The sequence below is a fragment of the Melanerpes formicivorus genome, unplaced genomic scaffold (assembly GCF_026170545.1).
Source record: "Melanerpes formicivorus ecotype bairdi unplaced genomic scaffold, bMelFor1.0.p_v2 SCAF_274, whole genome shotgun sequence".
NCBI lineage: Eukaryota > Metazoa > Chordata > Aves > Piciformes > Picidae > Melanerpes > Melanerpes formicivorus.
Window position 1 is genome coordinate 7,501 of NW_027142626.1, and position 7,500 is coordinate 15,000.

Sequence of the window (7,500 nt, forward strand, 5' to 3'; positions counted from 1 at the left end):
TCGTTGCCGAGCCCGGGCTGGGCTCCGGCTCACGGACGAGCGAAACCCATCCAACACCGCTGAGGGTGCGCCAGCGGCCGCTCCAAACCGCCGCGCCTTTGTTCGGCCCCGCGGGTCCCCTCTCTGACCCGGGCGAAAGCCACCGAGAAGCCAGACGGACCCCTGCCCAGCCGCCTGGCGGGTGGCTTGGAGCAGCCGCTCGGCAGCGCTGCCCTGGGAGTGCTCGGCGTCGCTTGTTCCCTCATATACGGAACTGGAGGGCCGTCAGCTCCGCGAGCGCACAACCAGCCGACCTCCGCCCAGCGGCAGGTCGCAGAAATCACGCCGGCTTGTACGATGACGTAGGCGGAGGCAGAGCGCAACAGCGACCCCTTGGCGACAAGCGCGATCTCCGCGGAGAGCACGTCTACTCGCCGAGGCAGAGCACGTCTACTCGCCGAGGGAGAGCACGTCTACTCGCCGAGGGAGAGCACGTCTACTCGCCCAGGGAGAGCACGTCTACTCGCCCAGGGAGAGCACGTCTACTCGCCCAGGGAGAGCACGTCTACTCGCCCAGGGAGAGCACGTCTACTCGCCGAGGGAGAGCACGTCTACTCGCCCAGGGAGAGCACGTCTACTCGCCCAGGGAGAGCACGTCTACTCGCCCAGGGAGAGCACGTCTACTCGCCCAGGGAGAGCACGTCTACTCGCCGAGGGAGAGCACGTCTACTCGCCCAGGGAGAGCACGTCTACTCGCCCAGGGAGAGCACGTCTACTCGCCCAGGGAGAGCACGTCTACTCGCCGAGGGAGAGCACGTCTACTCGCCGAGGGAGAGCACGTCTACTCGCCGAGGGAGAGCACGTCTACTCGCCGAGGGAGAGCACGTCTACCTCCCGGCTGAGGGAGAGCACGGGGGGGGGGGGACAAAGACAGGCGGCAGCAGCTTCGGTGAACGTCACCCGGGAGGCGACCGGGGCTGTCCCGGGGCAGTCCCGGGAAGCCGGCGTCCGACACAGGGAACCGTCAGCTGCCGGACCGGGGCGAATCCCCGCGGCCACGGCAGGGGTGGGGGCTCGAAGACAGCCGGCAGCCGCTTCGGTGAACGTCACCCGGGAGGAGACTGGGGCCCTCCCGGGACCGTCCCGGGAAGACGACGTTCGGCACGAGATCCCGGCCGCGGCCGGACCGGCTCGAAGCCTCGCGGTCCCGGCAGCAGCCGGAGCCGCTCGCCGCCTCGGGCTCCCGGCCCCCTACAGATCCGGCGACTCGTTCGCGGGCGGCGGGGGGAGGCAGTGGAGGGGGTGCGGGGAGAAGCGGCAGCGGAGGCAGAGGGGGGGGGGGCTCGAAGACAGCCGGCAGCCGCTTCGGTGAACGTCACCCAGGAGGCGATCGGGGCCGTCCCGGGGCCGTCCCGGGATGCCGGCTTCCGGCACGGGGTCCCGGCCAAGGCCGGACCGGCTCGTATCCCCGCGGCTCCGGCAGGGGGGGGGGGGGCTCGAAGACAGCCGGCAGTCGCCTCGGTGAACGTCACCCCGGCCGGCGACCGCGGCCGTTCCGGGGCCGTCCCGGGAAGCCTGCGACAGGCACGGGGTCCCAGCCGCGGCCGGACCGACTCGAAGCCCCGCGGGCCCCGGCACGGGTGAGGCCCAAAGACTGGCGGCAGCCGCTTCGCTGAACGTCACCCGGCCGGCGACCGGGGCCGTCCCGGGGCCGTCCCGGGATGCCGGCATCCGGCACGGGGTCCCGGCCTCGGCCGGACCCGCACTGGGTGCCACCGCCTCGGGCTCTCGGGACGGTATGGATCCGCCGACTCGTTCGCCGGCGGCGGGGGGAGGCAGTGGAGGGGGTGCGGGCAGAAGCGGCAGCGGAGGCGGAGGGGGGGGGGGGCTCGAAGACAGCCGGCAGCCGCTTCGGTGAACGTCACCCAGGAGGCGATCGGGGCCGTCCCGGGGCCGTCCCGGGATGCCGGCATCCGGCACGGGGTCCCGGCCGTGGCCGGAGCGGCTCGAATCCCCGCGGTCCCGGCAGCAGCCGGAGCCGCTCGCCGTTCGGGCTCCCGGCACCCTACGGATCCGGCGACTCGTTTGCGGGAGGCGGGGGGAGGCAGTGAAGGAGGTGCGGGCAGAAGCGGCAGCGGAGGCGGAGGGGGGGGGGGGGGGGCTCGGAGACAGCCGTCAACCGCTTCGGTGAACGTCACCCGGGAGGCGACCGGCGACCGGCCTGGGAAGCCATCGTCCGGCCCGGGATCCCGGCCGCGGCCGGACCGGCTCGAAGCCCCGCGGCCCCGGCACGGGGGAGGCCCAAAGACTGGCGGCAGCCGCTTCGCTGAACGTCACCCGGCCGGCGACCGGGGCCGTCCCGGGGCCGTCCCGGGATGCCGGCTTCCGGCACGGGGTCCCGGCCGCGGCCGGAGCGGCTCGAAGCCCCGCGGTCCCGGCAGCAGCCGGAGCCGCTCGCCGTTCTGGCTCCCGGCACCCTACGGATCCGCCGACTCGTTCGCCGGCGGCGGGGGGAGGCAGTGGAGGGGGTGCGGGCAGAAGCGGCAGCGGAGGCGGAGGGGGGGGGGGGCTCGAAGACAGCCGGCAGCCGCTTCGCTGAACGTCACCCGGCCGGCGACCGGGGCCGTCCCGGGGCTGTCCGGGGATGCCGGCTTCCGGCACGGGGTCCCGGCCGCGGCCGGAGCGGCTCGAATCCCCGCGGTCCCGGCAGCAGCCGGAGCCGCTCGCCGTTCGGGCTCCCGGCACCCTACAGATCCGGCGACTCGTTCGCGGGCGGCGGGGGGAGGCAGTGGAGGGGGTGCGGGCAGAAGCGGCCGCGGAGGCGGAGGGGGGGGGGGGCTCGAAGACAGCCGGCAGCCGCTTCGGTGAACGTCACCCGGGAGGCGACCGGGACCGGCCCGGGAAGCCATCGTCCGGCCCCGGATCCCGGCCGCGGCAGGACCGGCTCGAAGCCCCGCGGCCCCGGCACGGGGGGAGGCCCAAAGACTGGCGGCAGCCGCTTCGGTGAACGTCACCCGGCCGGCGACCGGGGCCGTCCCGGGGCCGTCCCGGGATGCCGGCTTCCGGCACGGGGTCCCGGCCGCGGCCGGACCGGCTCGAATCCCCGCGGTCCCGGCAGCAGCCGGAGCCGCTCGCCGTTCGGGCTCCCGGCACCCTACGGATCCGGCGACTCGTTCGCCGGCGGCGGGGGGAGGCAGTGGAGGCGGTGCGGGGAGAAGCGGCAGCGGAGGCGGAGGGGGGGGCGGGGGGGACGATAGTGGCGGGGGGCGGGGGGTGCTCGAAGGCAGCCGGCAGCCGGTTCGGTGAACATTCGCCGGGGCGGGGGGGCGACCTGTCCGTGCCCGGGGCAGCCCCGGGAAGCCGGCAGCCAGCACGGGGTCCCGGCAGCACCTGTTCCCTGCCCTGGGACTTGCCGTGCCCGGCGGCCGGTTGCCGGGTGGGGGGAGCGATGAGAGGCGGGGCGCAGCGGCCGGGGCAGCGCCGGGCGGCAGCGGGGGGCTGGGCGGGTGGGGTAGGCGTCGAGCGGCAAGCCCTCGGCTGCAGCGAATGTTCGGCGGTGCGGGGCGGGGGGGGGACGGGACGACACGTTGGGGGCGCCGAGTCCGAGCCACCCCCGGCCCCAGGGGCGGCCGGACGGGGAGGCCGGTGCCTGGCCCTGGGAGCTGCTGGGCGCCGGATGGCCGAGGGTGCGTCAGAAGCCGCCCGAGCGGTCGAGCAGGTCCTCCAGAAAGGCCTAGGGTGGCTTCGAGGGCCCCGGGAGCAGTCGAGGGAGGCCTCCAGGCAGGTCTGGAGTGGATGGGAGGCCTTCCAAAGCAGACAAGGGAGGCTGCCAGCGGGGCCTAGGCTGGCACTGCAGCCTGTAAATGGTTGGGGGGGGGGCCTCTGGTGCGGCCTGGAGTCTCTGGGTGGCGTCCAGAGAGGTGCAAAAGATCCTCTGGTGCGGCCTGTGGTGGCGGAGAAGCCTGCAGAGCGTGCGGGGGAGGCTTCTGGTGCGGCCTGGGGTGGGTCGGAAGCCTGCAGAGCGTGCGGGAGAGGCTTCTGGTGCGGCCTGGGGTGGCTGAGAAGCCTGCAGAGCGTGCGGGAGAGGCTTCTGGTGCGGCCTGGGGTGGCTGAGAAGCCTGCAGAGCGTGCGGGAGAGGCTTCTGCTGCGGCCTGGGGTGGCTGAGAAGCCTGCAGAGCGTGCGGGGGAGGCTTCTGTTGGGGCCTGGGGTGGGTCAGAAGCCTACAGAGCGTGCGGGGGAGGCTTCTGGTGCGGCCTGGGGTGGGTCGGAAGCCTGCAGAGCGTGCGGGAGAGGCTTCTGTTGGGGCCTGGGGTGGCTGAGAAGCCTGCAGAGCGTGCGGGGGAGGCTTCTGCTGCGGCCTGGGGTGGCTGAGAAGCCTGCAGAGCGTGCGGGGGAGGCTTCTGCTGCGGCCTGGGGTGGCTGAGAAGCCTGCAGAGCGTGCGGGGGAGGCTTCTGGTGCGGCCTGGGGTGGCTGAGAAGCCTGCAGAGCGTGCGGGGGAGGCTTCTGGTGCGGCCTGGGGTGGGACGGAAGCCTGCAGAGCGTGCGGGAGAGGCTTCTGCTGCGGCCTGGGGTGGGTCGGAAGCCTGCAGAGCGTGCGGGAGAGGCTTCTGTTGGGGCCTGGGGTGGCTGAGAAGCCTGCAGAGCGTGCGGGAGAGGCTTCTGCTGCGGCCTGGGGTGGCTGAGAAGCCTGCAGAGCGTGCGGGAGAGGCTTCTGCTGCGGCCTGGGGTGGCTGAGAAGCCTGCAGAGCGTGCGGGAGAGGCTTCTGGTGCGGCCTGGGGTGGCTGAGAAGCCTGCAGAGCGTGCGGGAGAGGCTTCTGCTGCGGCCTGGGGTGGCTGAGAAGCCTGCAGAGCGTGCGGGAGAGGCTTCTGCTGCGGCCTGGGGTGGCTGAGAAGCCTGCAGAGCGTGCGGGAGAGGCTTCTGCTGCGGCCTGGGGTGGCTGAGAAGCCTGCAGGGCGTGCGGGAGAGGCTTCTGCTGCGGCCTGGGGTGGGTGGGAAGCCTGCAGAGCGTGCGGGGGAGGCTTCTGGTGCGGCCTGGGGTGGCTGAGAAGCCTTTGGGCTGCATTCCCAAGCAACCCGACTCCGAGAAGCCCCGGGCCCGGCGCGCCGGGGGGCCGCTACCGGCCTCACACCGTCCGCGGGCTGCGGCCTCGATCACAAGGACTTGGGTCCCCCGAGAGCGCCGCCGGGGAGGGGGGCTTCTGTACGCCACATGTCCCGCGCCCCACCGCGGGGCGGTGATTCGGCGCTGGGCTCTTCCCTCTTCACTCGCCGTTACTGAGGGAATCCTCGTTAGTTTCTTTTCCTCCGCTGACTAATATGCTTAAATTCAGCGGGTCGCCACGTCTGATCTGAGGTCGCAAGCCCAACGACGAGCCACCGACGGCCCGACGCCGCGCGCTGCGCGCGCCCGGCCGGCACCGCGGCGCGAGAACGGCTCCCCCCCCCACGCACACACCCCGCGCGGGGTGGGGGTGGGGGGCGGCCGGCTCGCCCCGCAGACGCGGCCGCGGGACGGCGAGCGCGGCATCTCGCCGGCTTCCGCCCCCCGCGACGCACGCGCGACCGCGGGGGACGAAGGGCCCCAGCCCGGAGGAGGCCCGAACGCGACACCGCGGCGGGTGACGCGCCTCTCGGCCCGGGAGACGGCCCGCCGGGGGTCGACGCCGAACGGCGACACGCAGGAGAACCCCGGGGAGGCGAGAGCGAGGAAGAACGAGGGGAACGGGAACCCCCGCCGCCCACGGCAGACGCGCGCGCGGACGCGGCAGCACGGCACGGTACCCCCCGCGGTACCCACCCGCAGACAGCCGCGCCCGCGCGGGAGTGCCGGGGGGGGGCGAGGCCCGCGCCTCCTCCCCCAACCGGGCTCTCGTCTCCCCCAACGCCCCACCGGGCGTCGCTGGACCAACGGGGAACCCCTGCCGGCGAAGCCCCGGCGGGACGAACTCCGCGAGAGCGGGCGCTCCGGGAGCGGGGAGCTACGGAGCGCTCCCTGAGTCTGCACTTAGGGGGACGAAGGCCCCTCCCCGCCCGGGGGAGAGCCTGCGAGGCGACCCCAGCCGCGCCGCTCGGCGGGCACCGAGGCGGCGATTGATCGTCAAGCGACGCTCAGACAGGCGTAGCCCCGGGAGGAACCCGGGGCCGCAAGTGCGTTCGAAGTGTCGATGATCAATGTGTCCTGCAATTCACATTAATTCTCGCAGCTAGCTGCGTTCTTCATCGACGCACGAGCCGAGTGATCCACCGCTAAGAGTTGTCTGGCTTTTCGGCACCGCCCCGCCAGCGCGGAGGGGCCGGGACCGCTCGCAAAGGAGCGGCCCCTCGGAGAGCGCGGCACGGCGGCCGCTCGCCTCACATTGACCGTACAAGCACAGGAGAGGGGGGGAAAATAAAACGAAACCCCGAAGCGGCAAAAGCAAGGGGCGGGGAGCCCGCGCTCCCGGCTTTTTTCCCTCCCCCGAGGAGGGAAAAACGCACCTTGTGGCGCTTCGGGGCCGGACCAGGCGCCCGGGCTCGCTCTGACCTCGGCGCGGAGGAGGCCCGCCGCGCGCCGCCGGGAACGTGCCCCGAACCCGGCCTCGCCTCGCGTGCACGGGGAAAGAAAACCCCCTTCGCTTCCCCACCCAACGGCGGGGGGGGGGTGTGTCTCTCGCTGGCCGCCCCGTGCCGTCGCGGAGACGCCACGAAGCGAGGCAGCGGAGACCCCCCCCCCCCCGCCCCGGGGAGCGAGGGGGGGCCGGGCGCACAACCCCGCCGGAGGAGAGCGCGCGCGCGCCTCCGCACCGGCCCCTCCAACGCCGCCACCGCTGCGGCCCATCCCGGACTTTCTTTTCCCCCGCTTTGGCCCCGGGGCCGAGCCCCGGCCGGCTCGCGCCCTCGGGCGGCTTCCTCTCGCCACCGAACCCCCCCCGCCGCGGGGGACGGAAAACGGCTTGCGAGACGGAAAGCCCGAGCCCACGTGGGACGCCACCGCGGCGACCCGCCGGCCCTCGCCGGGCGGCGCACCCGCCGACCGACAAACCCCAGCGGCACGAGCCCCTTCCATCCTCCCCCGGCGCCACCGCGCCGCCGGCTTCGCTCGCTCGACCCCTTCCGTGGCCCCGCGGCCAGGCGGACAGCGGACGGCGCTGAGCCGGGGGGCGGGCCCCCGCTCTCCCCCGTTTCCACGCGGAGACCGGGGGTGGGACGCCCCCGGCTGCCCGCCCGTCCCCCACCCGGCACGCGCCGGGAAGGCGAACGGGGAAGCCCGCGGGCAGGGCCCGGGACCGGGACAGCCGCAGCCGGTGGCAGGGTGCCCTCCGGCGAGGGACCGGAGCCGGAGACGCCGAGCGACGCCCGCCGCCGCTCGGACGCGGTCACGCCACCCGAAACCGGCCCCGGACGGGGGGGAACCGGCAGCGCGAGACCGCCGAGGGCGCCAGCTCGCCGGGGCCCCGCTCTGGGGCCTGGGCAAAGGGAAAAGGGACCGGGAGGTCCGCAGCGGCCCGCGCCGCAAGAGGCGCCGCCGCCGAGCCGC

General features: G+C 74.5%; 1 non-coding gene across 1 annotated transcript; it reads right to left on the minus strand.

Moving 5' to 3' along the window:
* Positions 1-6,086: 6,086 nt before the first annotated feature.
* LOC137458751 (5.8S ribosomal RNA) lies at positions 6,087-6,239 on the minus strand. The gene has a single exon (XR_010991945.1). It is a non-coding gene; the product is annotated as a 5.8S ribosomal RNA (ribosomal RNA).
* Between the last annotated feature and the right edge of the window lie 1,261 nt (positions 6,240-7,500).